This window comes from Pantherophis guttatus, chromosome 1 (assembly GCF_059756535.1).
Source record: "Pantherophis guttatus breed Tessera chromosome 1, ASM5975653v1, whole genome shotgun sequence".
Taxonomy (NCBI): domain Eukaryota; kingdom Metazoa; phylum Chordata; class Lepidosauria; order Squamata; family Colubridae; genus Pantherophis; species Pantherophis guttatus.
This window is the reverse complement of record NC_142063.1, coordinates 219,454,551-219,475,827: the sequence shown is the minus strand read 5'-3', so window position 1 is coordinate 219,475,827 and position 21,277 is coordinate 219,454,551.

The following is a 21,277-nucleotide window of genomic DNA, read 5'->3' as shown; positions in this document are numbered from 1 at the left end:
ACTTTCTGGATTGTTCAAGTTCCCTATGGTTTCTAATCTTTCTTTCAGGTAAAGTGGGTATAATATAGGTGGGTGGGAGGACCACAGTTACATAACAAATCATATGGTCTCATCCTGACAGTTGTTAAGTCTATTTGTCTTAATATTAATTCTCGTGTGGGTAGCTACAAATACCTTTTGGGGAAATTTTCTAATTGAGAGAACCCCTATGTGTTATGTCCGTGCAGGCGTAAGCAGAGGCTTTCCTTCTGCCACGCAAGTGCGGGACATATTTTAAAGTTATTGATTAAAGGCTGACAATTTTCCTTTAAGAGGGGCTGTCAGCCAAAAATTACATGTTGGTTTTACTGAGTCATTATCTAGAATAAACATAGATGCTGGAAGTTTGGCTTCTCGTCTGTGTTCCTACACACACACTTTCCATTGGCGACGAGGATGGGATGTATGGGATGGGATGGGAGATGATAGTTCTCCTCTCACACAACTATGGTTCTGGAGGCTTTTGTTTCCAGAACAATAATTTAAGTCCCAATTCCTCTACTGAGAAAGTCACAGGCTGCACAGTCCAAGAATCAGGAATGGCAGATTGTGGGTATTTATTCACTTCACTTTTACTATGAGATAAGGTGATAGGGTTATCTGTTGAGCTTCTTCAACTAGCAGGGACCTGTTGCTGCCACTGTTCACAAGCCATCCCAATGCCACAGGTCTTTCAAATGAGCCTAATTTCTGGGTGAGAACTTTCATTGCAATGCCTTCCCATTTGTGTACAAATACAGTAAAAGTTGTAGTGGGGTCTGGAAGCCCCAGTGCCGGTGCTCCCATAAGATCACTCTCTATTTGTGTGAATGTTTGTTTGAATTATCTAATCCATCCAAATATATTCCCATCCCCCTCTTTAACAGTCTCATAAAGGGGCTTGACAATTAATCAAAAATTAAAGATTCAAATTCTACAAAAACCAGCCATCCCCAAGAATCCCAGTAGTTTTCTATTAACAGAGGGCTTTAATGAATTGCTTCCCTTTTTAGGCTAACAGTCTCAGCTGTCCTGCAGATATGCCATACCCTAGGTTTTTAACCTCCTGTTGTGCAATTTGGGCTTTTGTTGTTTCAGGCACATTATAGCCTTTCCTGAAGCCCTAACAAAAGGTATCTCATTGGTAATCCGAGGAGCAATAAGTCTATTAAGGACAGATCTACTGGCTCCTGTATCTATTAACATCTTATGTTTAGATTCCCCAATTTGGACTTCCACCAGGAGTTGGGGGGCTGGGGGAGCATTAGCTCCCTGCCCCTGCCCCTGGCCTCTTCATTCTTCTTTCTTTCTTGCATGGCTATAGCCATCAGGCATCCACTCTAGTGGTGGGTTTCAAATTTTTTTACTACCGGTTCTGTGGGCATGGCTTGGTGGGAGTGGCTTGGTAGGCATGGCAGGAGAAGGATATTGTAAAATCTCCATTCCCTCCCCAATCCAGGGGAAAGTTACTGAAAATCCCCATTTCCTCCAGATCAGCTGGGGCTTGGGAGGCAGAGAATAGATGGGGGCGGGGCCAGTCAGAATTTTTACTACTGGTTCTCTGAACTACTCAAAATTTCCACTACTGGTTCTCCAGAACTGGTCAGAACCTGCTGAAACCCACCTCTGGTCCACTCTTCCATTATCCTTCCTTTCTGCATATAGCACACTGGTTGGGTCCCAAGGGGACCTTTCCTTTTCCATGCCCATACTACTTCAGATTCCCTAAACTCCCTCTCTTCACCATCCTCTTCCAGATTGTGTCCCCTTCCTCCCCCCTTTTCCTGCCTAAGGGCATCTGCTAGAAAGATAGCCTTCTGAATTTCTTTCTTATTTTCTTCTTACCCTCTGTTAGTAAAAAACTTGATCAGCTATCTCAACCAATTCTGAAATGTCTTTCCATGGACCTCCTCCTACTTTCTGTAACTTTCTTCTACTATCCTCTGCTGACTGCCCTATAAAAATAATTCATCGTTATCATTATCATTATCATTTTCTGATTGTCTGAGGCTTCAGGATCTAAATCAATGTATTGTCTGAAAGCCTGGTATATTCTTTCAAGAAAAGTCCTCAGGAGTCTCATCTTTCTTTTGCCTTATTTCATATACTTTTGCAAGATTCTTAATTTTGGGAACCCCATTTTGGATTCCATTCAAGACTAAACATTGAGAATTTTGTAGCCTCATATTGTCCCCATCATCATCCAGATCCCATTCTGGCTCCGTGAGGGGGAATTCCCAGCGGTTGTCATTCTCATGCTCTTTTTTTTTTTTTTTAACTGCAGCTCCATTGTCCCCACCTCACCAGTCTCTGTTCCTCTGGTGTTAAAAGGACATCCACCTATGTCTGAATGTCTGCCCAAGTGGAGCTCTGTGTCCTTATAATAGATAAGAACAGAGAGTACATTTTCTCTGGATCTTCCCTATAACTGGGATTTTGTTGCTTCCAGTTATAAAGGTCTGAAGTAAAAAATGGTGTGTAAACTAGCATTCGGCAGAATCTATTTCCTCCTCTTACCACTATATTTTCTCTGAGTGGAGCCTGCATCTACAGTTTCAATTTTGAACGAGAGTGGTTGTCAGAGGAGTCACTCACTGTTTGATTTTGTTGTTCCTCAGCCTCCCCACTTCTCTGGGAACTCCTTGTCTGGGCGTATCATTCCATGAGTAAGTAGAGGGTGGCAGACCAGTCTCAGAGTCTTCCAGTATAACTGGAGGAGCACTGGGTTTCTTTATAAGAAAGGGAATCAAAATAATTAACCCCTTTCCCAGTCTGGGGATAGGGAGTCAATACACACAGGCATTTACACATCAGCATATTTACACATTTATCCTCCATTCAAACTGCTTGCAGAAAAAAAAAATCCACATACAAATATTTCCTTTCATACTTTCTCCAGGCAAACCAATCATTATTATCATCATTTTAGGGAGCTTTCACAAGCCAATGAGCTCCATTTTTCCAAATCCTTTTTTTTAAAATAATAAAAGTAAAATAATAAAAGTAATAATAATAATAAATAATAATGCCTTTTTGTTTATTGTTATTAGAGGGTCTTGCTCCTCTCCCAAGTCTTCGAAATGACACAACATAGAAACACATATACATTACCTCCACACTCCTCTAACAGAAATGGACTATTAACAAGTTTCACAAATAAACCCAAATATTATATCTCTGTCTGTCTCTTTTGTTTCTGCAATATTGCTTTTAGTTGCTCAATATGTCCCATATTATGAGGTCTCTGAAATGGCCAAAAATCACCTGGATTGTCCAAGGGAAGTTGAGGCCAGACAGACATACAATAATGAGAAAAGGCTGCCTTTGATCCCTATATCTAATCCTCCTAATATCTCAAAATTAGCCAAAATACAACCCACTGGCACATCTTTTGGCAGCTTCCCTTTTGGCAACTCTGTTGCCCCTCGACTGGATACCTTTTTGCTACCAGTTTCCCATTTCAAAGCCAGATCTCAGGTGGATTCCTCTTATCCTCTGGTCTTTGCCTTTGTTTGCCTTTTACTTAGGGCTGGATCTCAGGTGGATATCCCTTATCCCCTGAGACGTCTCCTGTCTAGTCCTTACCTTTCCTACATTTTCCTCTTTCTTTTCCTCCACCGGTGCTTGTTCCTGCTCCTTGCTTTCTTCAGGGCTTCAGCCTTTGAGTCCTTTCAAGTCAGTCAGACGATGGTTCAGTGAAGCTGGCTCCCCCAGTGACTTTGATTGTCAGACGGTCGCAAAAGGGAGATCACGTCACGTGACCCCAGGACGCTGCGACCGTCATAAATGCCAATGAGTTGCTATGCATCCAACTGTAAATCACCTGATCATTGGGATACTGCAATGGTCATAAATGTGAAAAATGGTTAACAGTGGCATTGCAACTTTGAACGGTCACTATATGATACGGTCATAAGTTGAGGACTACCTGCACTGTTTTCCAATTTGATGGCAATCCTTGACTAACAACCGTCATGGCCAGCCTTCACCAATGTCGTATGTCCATGTCCATACCTGGGGGGGGGGACAACAGCCCAACTTCAGGATCAGGTGTGGGGTGGGAAGAGAGCAGAATATTAATTTATTTGATTATTTTCTTCATCTGAAAAGGGGGGCTGTTTTATCTCCCGACCTCACCTCAAAGTTCACATTTGTCCATATATCTTGATATCAAGATATGCAAATTGAGGCTCCTATGGAAGACTTTCAGCTACATGCAATAAGGGAGGCTTGAGGATTGAAAGGAAATTCCTTTGTAGCATCTTTTTTTTTTTTGGCCTGGGGCATTTACATTGCTCTGGCTTTGATTTGCCTCCCCTTTATGTTTAACAACCTGTTTCCTGAATAAACAAACACTGCATCTAAACAGTTAGAATAGCACTTCAAGAGAACTTAAGACGCCAGATTTCCTCCTAATTATCCACACCTACAAAGGATTTTCTTGTGGTCTTCAGTCAGTCTCCATCATTCCATGTAACTTAAACCACTAGCCCAACACTGACATGTGAAGCCAAATCAAAGCCAGAGCAATGTAAACATCCCAAGCCTAACAAAAGGTGCTACAAAGGAATTTCCTTTTTGTCCTCAAGCCTATGTACGGACATATGACATCGATGAAGGCTAGCCATGACGGTCATAAATCAAGGATTGCCGTCAAATTGGAAACAGTACAGGTAGTCCTCAACTTATGAACATATCATATAGTGACCGTTCAAAGTTGCAATGCAACTCACTGTTGACCATTTTTCACACTTACAACCATTGCAGTATCCCAATGGTCACGTGATTTACAGTTGGATGCGTAGCAACTGATTCGCATTTATGACGGTCACAACATCCTGGGGTCACGTGACGTGATCTCCCTTTTGTGACCGTCTGACAAACAAAGTCACTGGGGGAGCCAGCTTCGCTTAAACAATGATCCACTTAACAGCGGTGATAAGAAAGGTCGTAAAGTGGGTGAAAGCTCACTGAACAGCTATCTCTCTTAGCAATGGAGATTCGGGGAAGCCAGATTCACTTAGCGACTGTGTGACTGACTTAGCGACCGTTCAAGTTACAATGGCACTGGAAAAAGGAACTTATGACTGTTTTTCACACTTAATGACCATTGCAGCATCCCCATGGTCAGGTGTTCCAAATTCAGATGCTTGGCAACTGTCTCTTACTTGTGACTGTTTCAGTGTCCCAGAGTCACGCAATCCCCTTTTGCGACCTGACCAACGAAGTCCACGGAGAAGCCAGATTCACTTAACAACCATGTGACTTACTTAAGGTCTGCAACTACTCGCTTAACAACGGTGGCAAGAAAGGTAATAAAGTGGGTGAAAGCTCACTGAACAGCTGTCTCGCTTTGCAGTGGAGATTCGAGGCTCAATGGTGGACATACATTAAATCGAGGAGTCCCCTTACCCTTGTTTTACGAGTGTGTCAATCACCGGTAATCTGGCAGGCCTTTGCTCTCAAATTCTTAATCTGGCCCTCAGTGATTGATGTCCACTGTTGGAGGATGGATTGAGTAAGATGCATCTAAACTCACTTTAACAATGCTCTTGCTTAGCAACCAAAATTTTGGGCTCAATTGTTGTTGTAAGTCAAGGACTATCTCTGCCTTCCTCTGCATGGCAGCCTTGCCTAGTAAACTCCTTCCCTTTTCTGGGAAATTCTCGTCTGTGTTAGAGGCACCAAAATAACCAAGATGATATAAGATCTCCTGCTGGAGCAGGGGGTTGGACTAGATGACCTCTGAAGTCTCTTCCACCCCTGGATTGCTGTGCTGTTTCAAAGCATCCTATGAAGCTGCGTCTAGTGCCAGGATTTGTGTCCTTCCTTCCTCTCCTTTTTCTTTCCCTCCCTCCCTCCCTCCCTCCCTCTATTCGTCTGTCCGTCCATCCATCCATCCATCCATCCATATATCATTCACTTTCCCTCCCTGCCTTTCTTTCTCCCTTCCCTCCCTTCCTCTTTCTCTCTTTCTTTTTTCTTTCTTTCTTTCTTCCTTCCCACTGTCTTCCTTTCTCTTCCTCTTCCCTCCCTCCCTCCCTCTTTCTTTCTCTTTCTTTCTCCCCTTCCCCTTTCTTTCTTTCTTCTCCCTTCCCTTCCTCCCTCTTTCTTTCTTTCTTCCTTCCGTCCATCTTTCTTTCTCTTTCTTTCACCCTTCCCTCCCTTTCTTTCTCCCATCCCTCCCGCTTTCTTTCTTTCTTTCTTTCTTTCTTTCTTTCTTTCTTTCTTTCTTTCTTTCTTTCTTTCTTTCTTTCTCCCTTCCCACCCTCTTTCTTTCTTCCTTTCCTCTTTCTTTCTTTCTTTCTTTCTTTCTTTCTTTCTTTCTTTCTTTCTTTCTTTCTTTCTTTCTTTCTTTTCTTGTCTCCCTTCTCTCTCTCTCTCTCTCTCTCTCTCTCTCTCTCTCTCTCTCTCTCTCTCTCTCTCTCTCTCTCTAGCAGATACTAATACCTGTTCTTGGTTCAAATATCACATAAAGAACATACTCTTTTAATGTTGTAAACCAGGTTGTAATAGCTAAATTCGAGCAAAAGATAAAAAACCACACCCATAATAAAAAAAAAATTGGCATTTTGTTTATTGCATTCTCTCTTGGTTACATGTGTGATAAATGCTACATACTTATTTAAAGAATGCATTACTTAAAGGGTTTCTGGGATGGATACAAAATATTTAGGATCTAAGTGAGTTAAGAAACGTATCAACTTAATAATAACTCAGTAAAAAAAGTAATTGCAACTATTTATATCAGATGTCAACAGTAGTTTTATCCTAATCTCTTTACTCACAAATTCTCTAGGCAAAATTCTATAATGCCTCTGTATGGAAACACGTAAATATTAACAGGAAAAATGTGTGGGTTTTTTCCAACAGTGGAAAAGGTTGCTTGTGTTCTATAAAACAAGACAGCTATAAGTTATAAATGATACACTATATAGTGAAAATGCTAAAGGGCTGATTCACACATAGAGTTAAAGTATCTAGGACAGTGATAGCATATCAAAAATTCAGAAAATCCTAACTTAATTCAGCTGGCGTATCACCCCCACCCCAACAAGGAGCAATTCTTTACATATTTATTTTAAAAAATGCAGTCCAATTGTGTGGTGCTATGTATTATATAAAGAAATGTCAAATAATTACAAAAATGAAATACGAGTAAAACAAACCAGAGGGTTTGAAGGCTGTGCAAGAGCACACACCCCATTCTCTTGCAGCCTCTGAAAATTGACAAGAACTTCGATTTTTGAGAATAGTTGTCATTGTTGGAGAATAGTGGCACGTCACCTTTGAAACACATGTCATGATCTAGGTCTATTCATTGTTATCGAAGTATCTATTCACCTACACACCATGTCTCATAATTGCCAAATAATAAGTTAAAGCTCATGTGCTAAGATAGGATCATTCTCAGCCTGCCAGAGCAAAAAAAAAAAAAAAACAGCAGGATTACCTTGGATTACCACACCATAAGGTTTGTCCTCCAGCCTTGAGGAGACTACTCAGATTTAATTCAGAAATTGTATAATATGATAGGAACATCTCCGCGAAATAGGTGAGACTTATGTAACCATACACTTTTCACATTTGATCCTTCACTTTTGAATTAACAGATCATCCATTGTGGTAACTCAAGAGATGCTTTAAGGTGATAAACCTCTTCCCAAACCAAATCACTGTTTGCAAAATTTGTTACTTTGAGCAATATCTATATGAATTAAGTCAGATTCTCAAATTGCAAGTCCTCTTGGAAGAGAAAGAACTTGGGGTAGGGGGGAATCTTACATTTTTAATATATTTCATCAATTTGGAATTTTAATGTGCTAGAAGTGGTCAGAGCTGCAATTTCTACCAAGCACATTTACACCTATTGATCATGTAGCAAATTAGGAGCAGCTACTGATGATGAGATGACACCAGCTATAGATAGTTGGGTTGCATATATCTCAGAATTATTTCTGAGCTTCTGGTATTTTTGCCAACATGGTATGCTACAGTGTGTCCATATTCTTTGGAGTGTCTAGAAATCTACAATACAGGCAGTCCTCAATTTACAACCAGTTGCTTAGCAAATATTTGAAGTTACGACTGACCCAAAAAAGGGCATATAGACCAGGATTTGAAGTTCCGATGGGCTGCATGACTGAACTTTGGACACTTGCCAACATGTCTGCCTTTATGGTTATTTGCAACATCCTGCAGTCACAAGACTGCAGGATGTTGCCAAAAACAGGTATTTACTTCCAATTTTCAGCAAAACTGTGTCCATAGCAAACCATTGTTTGCTTAATAACTGCAGTGATTTGCTTAATGACTCTTGCAGAAGAGGTGAAAAATTGGGTCAATCACGCGACTGACCCATTTTTATAATCATTATGGTATAATGATTATATGAATGCGATGGGCAGACTCTATTACTAGTTCAGCTATCCAGGTGATCGTCTCTGGTATTGCTTCATGCATATCTTCTACAGAACCAGAGAATGCATGTTGTCAGCAGTCTTGCACAATATACTTAATAGTTTGTGTATCAGTACTACAGTTGCAACAAGAGGAATCTTTCCAGCCCCATTGATACAAGGCAGAAGCATTTCTTCCAGTATCACATCTAATTCGGCTCAGTTTCATCCAGACAGAGCAAGGCAGATTAAAATCAGGTGGTTTGGTAGAGTTATCACTTAATGGTCAGGCAGCAACAAGATATTTCCCTCCAGGGTTTCTCGGGGTTAAACTGGGTAAAGGTGAACACTAAGGGAACTGCTATTTTTCATGCTGGCCTACGGGATTTCAATCTTGTGATGGACTGTGCATTATTCTGGTGAATATGGAATGCCTTGTTGTTCATCATCCTTGACCATGGCTGAGCGAGAGCTTGTTATCTTCTAATGTGGGGCAGCATGATGTTGCTGAGTACTAGTATCACAGGAATGTGATGCAATATGCCAGAGATGATACACATTGTCTGACGGAATAGGACATTGACCATTTGGGTGTGGGTGTTGTTAAGCCACACACCAGCAGAATATTCAGCTGTGAATAAACCAGAGCTAAAGCTGTTATTGGTAGAGTGTTAGCATCAGGACCCCAAGATGTTCCGTCCACTCTGTTCAGTAAGTTTTTGTGACTTTTTTTACAGCTGTTTTTCTGGGTGATGTCAGAAAGTTAATGATCTGTCCAATAGGTGTGGATGAAATCACCCACTATATCATTTTATGGGTGGCATGAGAACAATCTGTGCCAGATTAGGATTATGATAGGAGAGGCATTTCTCCCATGGCTCCTGAATGTCCAGTATAATGCTCTGTCCTACGCAGAGCATTATACTGGACATTCCTACACGTTTTATTGCCTACATGTTGGCAATAAAAATCAGAACACCAAATACAAGTTGGGTGGAAATGACCTCGTAGACCGAGGAGTACTCATGACCTCGTAGGACCTAGGAGTTCTCATCTCAAATGATATAAGCCCCAGAGCTCACTGTAACAGCATTGCCAAAAAGGCATTAAGAATTGTTAACCTAATTTTGCAAAGCTTCTTCTCCGGTAACATTGTATTGTTAACTAGGGCATACAAAACCTTTGCCAGACCAATTCTCGAATACAGCTTGTCTGCCTGGAATCCACACTGTATATTAGATGATTGAGCGGGTCCAGAGATATTTCACGGAAGAGTACTCCACTCCACTACTCACAATAGAATCCTTTATGCCACCAGGCTTGAAATTTTGGGCTTGGACAATCTGGAACTGCGCTGCCTGCGGTCTGATCTAAGCATAGTACACAAAATTGTCTGCTACAACATCTTGCCTGTCAACAATTTCTTCACCTTCAACCTCAATAATACACAGGCAAACAATAGTTACAAACTCAAGGTAAACCTCTCCAAACTTGATTATAGAAAATATGACTTCAGCAACCGAGTGGTCAACGCCTGGAATGCTCTACCCGACTCCGTTGTTATATCCTCAAGCCCTCACAGCTTCAACCTTAAACTGTCTACTGTGGACCACCCCATTCCTAAGAGATCTATAAAGGGGGCATGCATAAGCGCACCAGCATGTCTACTGTCCTTGTCCTACTGTCCCCATTTATTTGTATTCATTTCCTTCATTCATGTCCATGTTCATATTCATCCCTGGTATCTTGTACATGTTTGACAAACTAATAAATAAATAAAAAATAATAATCCTAAACCATGATACCATCTGTTCAGTTTGGCTTGGCATATTATGCATTCCTAGCCATTATGGCTTGTGTTAGACAAGCCCAGATAGTTGTGACATAATGAAAAAACCTTGGTTAAACATCCCTGATAGGTGAAAGTGAAATATCCATATGAATTCCAAAGTCATGATCTAGTATTGTAAAAGAGAGTGTGGATCTCACATACATTCTATCTCTTGTTCTCTATTTAATTTCATTACATTCTGTTTGATACAAACTGTAGCTTTCTTAGGTTATTTCTTAATATGGTACAGAACATAATCATGTATTTGTTTTTCCCGGCACAAAAGTTCTAGTATACAAAATTAAACTTATAACTTGTTCCACTCTAAACTGACAAGCATTTTGATTCTTATTTATTCTACAAGCTTCTGTCTTGAAGTTCTATGTTCCTATACTTGTATGTTTTCCTATCTTAGCTCTTTCTTAGCTCTTTAAATCTTTTCTATTCCCTCATATTTCCAGAATTTGTGGCCAGTCTCAGTTCACCTGTACATGAAAAGCCTTTTCACTCCTACAGACTTGCAAATGGCCTTTTCTCTACTCCTTCCACCCCACATTCACAATCCTCAGTTTCTATGCTTGGATTGGCTTGCTTAGGGGTTTGCAGACTCTGGTTGGCCTATTTTCCTCCCAGTCTCTTAGGGGTCTTGCAGCTCAAGAATTGAAGTTCTATCTTGCTATCTTAAGACAACTACTGAAGTGCTTGCTTCTGGGTTAGAGGTGTTTCATTTCCATATCTCTGCTATATTCCTAGCTTGATTCCTTTCTTGACATACCCACGGACAGGCCCACTGCAAAAAAAACCCCTCTCTAATTAAGGAGAGGGTGGACCTAGGCTGGGTCGATGGCTGGCGTGCCTGCAGAGACGGCTCTGCGTCAGTGGTGGGTTGCTCCCGGTTCTATAGAACCGGTAGTAAAACCGGCGGGAGGCTCCGCCCACCGACCCCAATGTCATCAAAATGCTTCTGCGCATGCTCAGAAGCTTCTGCGCTTACGCAGAAGAGCATGCACGCATGCAAGCGAAGCAAGCGTGCGCACGCGGCCCCGTTGCGAACACTGTTACAACACTGATTTGCTTAATAACTCTGGCAAAATAGGTTGTAAAATTGGATACAACTCACTTAACAACTGCCTTGCTTAGCAATGGAACTTCTGGTGCCAATTGTGGTCATAAGTTGAGGACTACCTGAAATCTGTCACACCTGGATAACCCAAGTTAGGAAAGATTGATTTAGGTAACTCAATCTTTTAGTAACTCAATCTTTAGTAAATCTATCTTTTAGTAAATCAATTAGTAACCTTGACTATCACTAAATATTGTATCTTTTTATTCTTGATGAATGTATTTTATTCTCCTTATGTACACTGAGAGCATCAACACATATGCAGAACATAGAATAAAAGAGTTAAGAAGGCACCTTGTGGGTCTTCTAGTTCAACTCCCTGCCTATGGCAGGATACCCTGTACCATTTCAGAGCAACCTCTTCTTAAAAATCTCCAGTGTTGGAGCTCCTTCAGTTCTGAAGGCAAGCCATTCCACTGATTAATTGTTCTCAATGTTGGGAAATTTCTTCTTAGTTCTGTGTTGAATCTCTCTTTAATGATCTTCTGTTTTTTTTTTCTTTTGTTTCCCATTAAAACATTGTAGGAAATTAAGTTTCCATGGCTTAACAATTTAATTTTATTGGCAAATTCTATTGATGTGATCTCTGAAAGCTTCACAACCACACCATTTCAGGCACCAAATTGCCCCAAATCCATTTTGGATTTTCAGTGTACTGGAAAGGGAACAATATCGAATAAAGGTTTTTTTTTCATTATTTCCAAATATTCCAAGCCATTCATATTTATTTGTGTATTTAGTCACTTACAGTCAGAGACCAGTTAACAATTTTTATGAATTTTTTACTGATTTCAAAAGATAAGCTAAAATACAAAATAAAAATAAAAATGACAAGAGCAAAATTTGTATCTATTTTATGTATTCAATTCATGCTTATATATATTACATAATACGTTCTTGACAAATAAAATAAATAAATAAATAAATAAACAAACAAACAAACTATAAAGAAGACAGGAAAAAAAATTAACAACACTGGGTAAAAAAGAAAAAAAAGGTGTATATAAGAAGATACCCAATTAACATTAAACATACAGCCTCTACCCTGGCTGAATGTTGATAAATGGAACTCAAACAAATATAATAGTTTCCTCCTCTTGCTCGATGGGTCTACAAATAGTTGTCAATTTTCTGAGATCAGTTAACAATTTAATTATATTTATAAGACTTCTCTAAGATCATGTTAGTACACTTTTCCCCAAAATTGCCATTGGGGTAGGGCAATCTGAAGTTGCCTAGAGAATGCATTCAGGTTGTAGAAAGTTTATTTTGGAGGCAAGATTTAGTCCAAAGAGTTTGTGATTTAGTCTATGGGGATTTTCCATACTAGTGGTCATCCCACTGTCTCTATGGAAATAATAGCGTTTATTTGTGTGGTTGATTCATTGCCACAGTGATTCCACAGATACTGGAAATTTCTAAGCTGAAAATATTCTCTTAATAAACAGGTTCTATTTCTAGGGATGTCTCTAAATGAGGCTTTTATTGTGCAAGAAGTCTGCCACAGTCTCGGTTATTTAGAAAAATGTTTCTCATTGTCCTTTAAAAACCTTTTTTTTTCTTATCACTTCTTCACTATGTTTATTTTCAAAAAAACAATTCATTAATAAAGTATGATGGAAAAACTGCACAAATGTACCAGGAATGGTCAAGATGGAAAGGTCTCAGAGGAGCATAAAATCAGAAGAACTGCAGATGTTGTTGACTTGGGGATGTTGACTCCTGAGCCCTATCCAGAAAATCAATAGTCAGGAATCAGAATTTCCAACATCCCTAAAGCCAGAATAACAATGTTTCTAACTATTTATCAACTTTGCTTTCCCCAAGGTTTGGGTGGTACTAAGTTATTCAGCAGAAAAATTTTGTCAGGACGAAACATGGATAAAATTCCTAGCAAGTGATTCATTGACTCCACTCAGCCAATTTGAATTTTTCCTCAACCACAGTTGTTCATAAACACAGTCCGGAGCTGGGTATTTTAAGCAAGTTCCTTCAAACTTTTGCCCCCGCCGAAATCATCTCATGGTTTTTAAATTTTTTATTTTCTGATAAACATTTTTAAGAATATGCTATTTTTACATTAGTTCTTATGCGAGCAAGGGGAAAGCAGCGATGTCTGAAATGTTTGAAAAACTAAAATGCTGGCACCTACAAAGATATTTTAAAAAGAGTTTTATGCATCATTGACCACAGCAACAAGTTACAAAGCAAGCTTAGTGGCAGGTAGTCCTCAATGTACAACCACAATTTTCAAGCAAAACAGCTTGTTAAATGAGTTTTGTCCCATTTAATTGACCTTTCTTGCTAAGTTGTTAGTTGTTAAATTGTTAGTTGTTAAGTGAATCACTGTTGTTAAGTTAGTAGCATGGTTGTTAAGTGAATCTAACTTCCCCATTGATTTTGCTTGTCAAAAGGTCGAAAAAGGTGATCACAAAGGGTGATTCTATCCTAAGCTGCTAGATCTCATTGCAGGATTCAGGAATTCAGGGCCTCTATGGTGAATCATGTTCTTCTCTCAAGTGCTTTATAACCTGCCTCATAGAAGTCAGCAGATAATAAATTTTTATTTCTCTTGGAGTAGATGGCACATTCCTTGATGATGGGATATACTGTAATTAATTCTTGATATGGTCAGATATTAGAGCCAGTTCAATGTAGCAGTTAAGGAGCTGGCCTAGAAACCAGGAGAATGTGAGTTCTCATCTGTTTTAGGCATGAAAGCCAGCTGGGTGACTTTGAGCCAGTCACTCTCTCAACCCAACCCAACAACAAGAATTGTTTCGGGGAAAACAGGAGGAGGCAGGAGCACAGTATTGTCATGTTTACCACCATGAGTGGTATGTGGGAAACAAAAGTGGGATTAAAATAAGAATATACATATTCACTTCATAGCATATTTGTTCCATTAGATACAATTGGCAGACTGTACTGAGATGACCGGGAGAACATTTTGCAAAGGCAGCTGGGATTCACTAGAGTTTAAGAAGGTGCATAAAATACATTAAAACAGTTCATTTAATGACTATTTAAATGCATTGGAAAAAGTGACTTACAACCATTGTTCGCACAAATCACCATTGCAGCATCTCTAGGGTCACGTGATCAAAATTCACCCAGTTGGCAACTGGCTCATATTTATGACGGTTGCTATGTCCCAGGGTCGTGTGATCACTTTTGCAACCTTCTGACCTGCAAAACGAAAGGGGAAGCTACAGTGATTCATTTAACAACTCACAAGAAAGGCTGTAAAATGGGGCAAAACTCATTCAAGAAATGTCTCACTTATTAACAGAGATTTTGGCTCAATTGTGGTCATAAGTCGAGGACTACCTATATTTTGCTGAATGTGGTTTGCCATCTGTGAGCTGGTTCCATGACTTACTTGGCTCCTTTAAGCTCTGTGTGTCTTTAGGGAGAGAGTAAATTTGCCTGTGAGAAAATTGAATTAATAACTCTGATAAAATGTGTAACACCACCTTGAAGGAGGCAGTGGTGTGCCTGCTCCTAAACGATTACCTTTTTATCTAACCTCATTAGACAGGTTCTGCCACTTTCCAGTCCCTTCTTGTGAGGAAATATTTTGGCAAAGGAAATAGAGAAAAAGAATTGCAGAGAACCTTAAGTGAAGCAGGTGATCTGGATTCTTTTCAGTTGGGTTCAAATGAAAAAAAAAACCTACATTGGTCACTCTAAACTTCATTGGAATCTGAATGGAAAAATGCAGCCCTCGTAGTTCTTCAATACTCTCAGCAGCATTGACTACAATCACTTATGCTGTCCTCTTGGACCACTTAAGGCTTGGAGATAAGGGGCACTGTCTTATGATGGTTCCATTGCTACCCGAACAGGGAGTTCCCATCATCTGAAGGCAGCACAAGAAGCAATGGATGGAAACTAAACAAGGAAAAGGTTCAACCTAGAACTAAGAAGAAATTTCCTGACAGTGAGAACAATTAACTAGTGGAACAGCTGTCCTCCAGAAATTGTGAGGGCTCCGACACTGGTGGTTTTTAAGAAGAGATTGGACAACTATTTGTCTGAAATGGTATAGGATCTCCTTGAGCAGGGGGTTGGACTAGAAAATCGCCAAGATCCCTTCCAACTCTGTTATTCTCTCCTGTTCTATTTACAGTAACTATGGAGGAGGACTGGTTGAATTCCTGACTGCTCATTGTGGAATAAAACATTGAGTCAGTTGAGAAAACTATGGTTCAGTTGACTGAAGAAACATGTTGCATAAATGCAACCTAAATGTTAATCCAATGCTACACACCTCCCCCTACTCCCTCTTTAGCAGCACAAGGATGGTAGTGGAGAAGACATCTCACCAGTTGTCCTGGTCTGTAGGAATTTATAGAAAATATCTTCAGTTTACTTGCCAGACTAAAGCAAGCAATGCCCTGTTCCACACCCTGATCAAATCACCTCTGTTACAATTATAATATCCAATCAGAAATCTTGGTACACGATGAATTACCACTGGTGCAACCGGCTCGTATATGTGAGAATCCTTGCAATTTCCAACACATCACGATTAGAAGCTTTCCAGCTATGATGTTTCATGATCCACGCTTCTGGGTATTATGTGAAAGTGACCTAATCTACCTATCTTAACTCATAAAATGAAAACTTGCCAAACATGTTTAGGGATCTGGTTTTGCTGGTAATACATATACTTTGAGGATGTTTTCATTTTCATTTAAATCCTCCATAAACACTTGATGTGTGTAAGTAAGAACATTATGTCTTATACATTGTACTTTTGCATGTAATCATAGTCTATTATCTTTGCATAATGTTCAACCATAGTAGATCTGTCATGGATTTATGAAAGCAAATGATGTAGTCATAAGTATTGACCTAATTTTTAATCAGTCCAATCATTAATTGTAATATCTTTAGGTCATATGAAACCTAATGTATATCTAGTTCATTTAGTACAAAATATTTTGTACCAGTGTTTTTAAAGTTATTTTACTAAATTCTCCTGAAAGTCTCAAAACATTGGGAGGATAATCTGGATTTTCAATTTAATGAAATTCGTTGAAATAATGTGTGGCATAAACAATCTTTAAAATTTTAGCAAGCTATTGGATAATTGTAGCCCAGCCCCTAATCTACCCTTTCCAGAGAAAATTGTTGAGAAGGTAGTGAGCCTGCAACAGCAAATGGAAGGATCCAGATAATCTGGAAGGAACAGATAATCTGGATCCTTCAGTGAGGCTTCACTTCATGAGGTAGAAATTGCTCTGATCTTTCTCACTGAGTTATGAGATAGGGCTGAGATAGGAGAAGTGTTGCCCTTCTAGTTATTTTGATAGTGTTGTAAGTTTTTTATACAAATATATTGTATTCTCTATACAGGTAGTCCTTGACTTACAGCAGTTCATTTAGTGACCGTTAAAAGTTACAACGGAACTTTAAAAAATGATGCATGACAATTTTTCACACGTACGACCTTTGTAGCAGCCCTATGTTCATGTGATCAAAATTCAGATGCTTGGCAACTGGTTTATATTTATGACCGTTGCAGTGTCCTATGGGTCATGTGCAGGGGTGGGTTCTACTTATCTTTGCATGCGCAGAAGCTTCTGAGCATGCGCAGATCTCCAATGATGACATCCGGGGTGGTGGGCGGGGCCTCCTGTCGGTTTTACTACTGGTGCTTGCACACCGGTCTGAACCAGGGGCAACCCACCACTGGTCATATGATCACCTTTTGCAACCTTCTGACAAGCAAAGTCAACGGGGTAGCCAATTTCGCTTAACAACTGTGGTACTAACTTCTCAACTGCAGTGAGTCACTTAACAATTGTGGCAAGAAAGGTGGTAAAATGGGGCAAAACTCACTTAACAAATGTCTCACTTAACAGAAATTTTGGGTTCAATTGTGGTCGTAAGTTGAGGACTACCTGTACCGTTTTCATCTTCCCTTAAAATATTAGCAGAATCCACAGTAGTCTGAGAATCAGTGTTTCCACTAGATAATTGACAGTCAAACTGAAACTAAGTTAATCAACTCAAGTGAACAAACTTCCCCAAACCCCCAAATAAGTTACCCAGACGTAATCTGCATATCAAAGGCAGGGGTGAAATCCAGCAGGTTCTGGCAGGTTCTGGAGAACCAGTAGCGGAAATTTAGAGCAGTTCGGAGAATCGGCAAATGCCACCTCTGGCTGGCCCCAGAGTGGGGTGGGAATGGAGATTTTGCAATATCCTTCCCCCAGGAGTGGGGAGGGAATGGGGATTTTGCAGTATCCTTCCCCTGGAGTGGGGTGAGAATAGAGAGTTTGCAGTATTCTTCCCCTGCCATGCCCACCAAGCCACGCCCACCAAGCCACACCCACAGAACCGGTAGTAAAAAAATTTGGATTTCACCACTGATCAAAGGATAAGGTCTGAAAACACAAACAGAGTTAATTAAATTAGGCCTCCCAGAGGAACTGTGCGTTCAGAAGAATAAACATACCTACCCACACGTACCTGTCCCTCAAGTGTCGCCCTACAATCAGCAAGTAGATGCTTCACCCCGGATAAGCTTCCCTTATAAAAATCTGCTGCTGTACCTCATTTCTGTACAGCCTTCCCCTAAAGGCAAACTTTTGCTTTAAGGAGTAAATACTTCTTCTTTCTTCACAGCTGTCTGCATCTGATTTTTATTCTTGCGCAGCCCCAGCTCAAGTTGGAACCCCAAATTATTATTCTGACTATAGCCTTTGATACTATCAGCTCCAAGAGTTGGGAATTGTAGGCCCCATTCTTCAAAGGTTAAGTGGTCACAAAGTCCCCGACCTGGAGTGAAAAACATTGTTACAGTTACAGTATTCTTGTGTTAGCCATTGCACAGCACAGTAAATCTAATACCTGTGCACAAGACAACTCCAGAAATCACAACTAGCCCTAAATATAGCTGCATGCATCTTAACCAAGACAACCTGATATTGTCATATAGCAGCAATATTGCAGGAGATGCATTCATGTTGGTTTGTTTTCGGGTGTAATTCAGGATTCTTTTTTTTAACGGCTTGGAGTCTGGTAGAAAGCAGGAGACTGGGAGTTCTGGACTTGCCTTAGACATGAAAGCCAAATGGATGATGTTGGGCCATCTCTCAGCCCAACCCACCTCACAGGGTTGTTATTGTAGGAAAAGTAGGAGGAGAAAGGAGTGTTGGGTAACTCGGCGACTTGAGTTACTTATACAAATAATAAAGGCTGGATATGAATGAATGAATGAATGAATGAATGAATGAATGAATGAATGAATGAATGAATGCTTACAATGCAATAGAAATGGCCCACTGAAGTGAGTCTGCAGAAAGTGTTTGCTAATAGTCCATAGTCTTTTTTATTGTTATTGTTAAGGTGGGGGGGGGAAGGAGAGAGAGAGAGAGAGAGAGAGTAGTTTTTTGCAATGCATTATTTATTAATGTAATAAAAGCTCCCTGGATGAAGTTGGGCTAGTTATTTTCTCCCTCAATACAACCTCCCTTACAGTGGTGGGTTGCTACTGGTTCACCCCAGTTCGGGCGAACTGGTAGCAGCGGTGGCAGGAGGCTCCGCCCACCCACCTAGACGTCATCAAATACGATCTGCACATGCGCAGAAGTGAACCGCGCAAAATCGTGAGCGAACCGGTAGCAAAGGTAAGTGAAACCCACCCTTGCTCCCTCACAAGGTAATGGTTCCATGGACCAACTGTTGGAGGAATGAGTGTTGTGTAGGTCAGTTTCGGCTGTCTTGTCTCTCTCTTCCCTTCCCCTGGATTCCAGGATGGGACATATATGTTGGCATTCTACAAAAATATTGTGGATTGGGCTTGGGAATAAATTTCTTTAAGTCTGGGTTCTGTCGTGTTCATTGGGCCTATGCAAAAGGCTTTGATGTTTCTCCCTGAAGCACTTTATGCAGTGCAGGAAAGACAGTGTGCTTGTGTAGGGAAAAAGGTGATACAGTTTTCCTCAGTGGAGTTCTCCATGTGGTCCTGCAGTTTCCTCCAGCATTTGGGATAGCCAAGAGAGTAGGCACCAAAGCCTCTTCCAAATTTTGCAAATGCTAGAAAAGGCAATGGGCCACTTGTCTTCACACTTAGAAGCAAGGGAGCTTGTGAAGGAGCTTTTCTTTTTTTTTTTTTATTGAAAAGTTTTATAAGAAATACAAACAATTTTCTCCCCCCCACCCTTTCCCCTTCCCCACATAATAGAAATTGTACATTTTCTTATACATAAGAAATCCTACATATACATGTTTCCCTTAAAGAAAGCATTAAAATAAGACATTTTAATTACATTCGGAGTTGCTCTTCTTCTCTTTCTCTCCTCATTCCACAACAAACCTTCTTCTCCTCCTCCTTTCTTTCCCTTCCCTCCCTCCTCTTCTCTCCTTAAGAAGGAGCTTTTCTTAAATCAGGATTCCCAATCTTGGAAATTTCAAGACCCCTGGACATCAACTCCTAGAATGTTCCAGCCAGCATAGTAAATTCTAGGAATTGAAGTCCAGGTGTCTTGAAATTGCTGAGATTGGAAAATTCTTAGTTTCGTCCATGCACTGGTTGGGAGATCTCCACAACTTCTAAATTTGAGTGGCTGGGGTCCTGCATCATACTAAGATATAATCTGTGGAACAAGTAGAACACACATGGATATAGCCAAAGGTAAATCAGCCATGGCTTAACATGGTATGTACTTGGTCACTTGATGATATTGAAATCAAAGTGTTCTTGGGTAGGTAGGGAAGAATTTAAACCTTTAGAATACTAATACATATTTTAGCAGAGAGCAGCAAATATTTAGTGAGCACTAGAAGCAACTAGGCACGTAAGAATATTTTCAATATTGTATTTGTGGTTAGGCTTCAAGAGGAAGTTGGGCAGGGCAACAAGAGGCAGCTGTGGTTTCACATTTAGTGACTACAAGTTAGCGAGTCACTTCTATTTTAAGTTTTGTCCTTTTATAATGGATTTGTAACCAATCACATTTATAACCTTGTGTACATAATCTAGTATTTCCTTGTGGCTTGATTATAAATATAGCTTGTTTCCTGGGTATTAAGCTGTTATAGAGCAGGTCCATGTATGTGTGTCCTGACTTTGCAAACCATAACAAAGTATTTGGACAGGGAAGTACCCATTTGTGTTGTTTCAGTAGACAAAATGCATCTCGTCTTGACAAGGAAAAGAAAAATCGTAGGTTGCAAATGGGGAAGAACATGAGTCCCCTCTTAGGGATGTTTGTCCAACAATTGTGGCTTCAGTTGGTTGTGGATATCTTAGTTACACTGATTACGGGAGGTGCCTGGCAAAAGGAAAACCCCAACTTCCTCATGAGTAAGCTACAGCTCCTGAGCGTAAGTGCCTGCAGGCAAAAGAATAGCTTAGTTTAAAGGCTGTTCTGCTTAAGAGGCAGGTGTGGAAGGTGGAGAAGATGGGAGATACCAGAGTAGAAAGAACAACAAAGAGTCAGAATTTGAGAAACTTCTTGGGTGAGAAGCAAAATGTCTTCAAGGAAAACAAAGTCCAGTTGCCTTTTGAAAAACCACATTTGGGACAAACAAAGAGAATTTCCAGACCAACTGCATGAACAGAATCCCCTACCTGTAAAGCCTGTCTGGTTGGGACCAGGCCATTTCTCAGGCCCTAAATAGAATGGAATTCCAGACACATTTTGGTGAGAGAGAAGTTCCTTGAAGATGGGCTCCAGCACGAGTTTGGAAGTTCAGAAGACTACATCTCTGATCCTGGTGACTGACCCAGATTGGGTCCTGCAACAGTATCCTGGGACACATATATTTGCTTTCATTTGTGGAATTGCAGAGTCCAGAAAGGGCCAGAGTCTTCACAAAAAAAGGCATGGCCAGTGTGCTTGTTTAGCGGACATTGGGAGCCCATTGGGGCTGCTGGTGTGTTGAAGC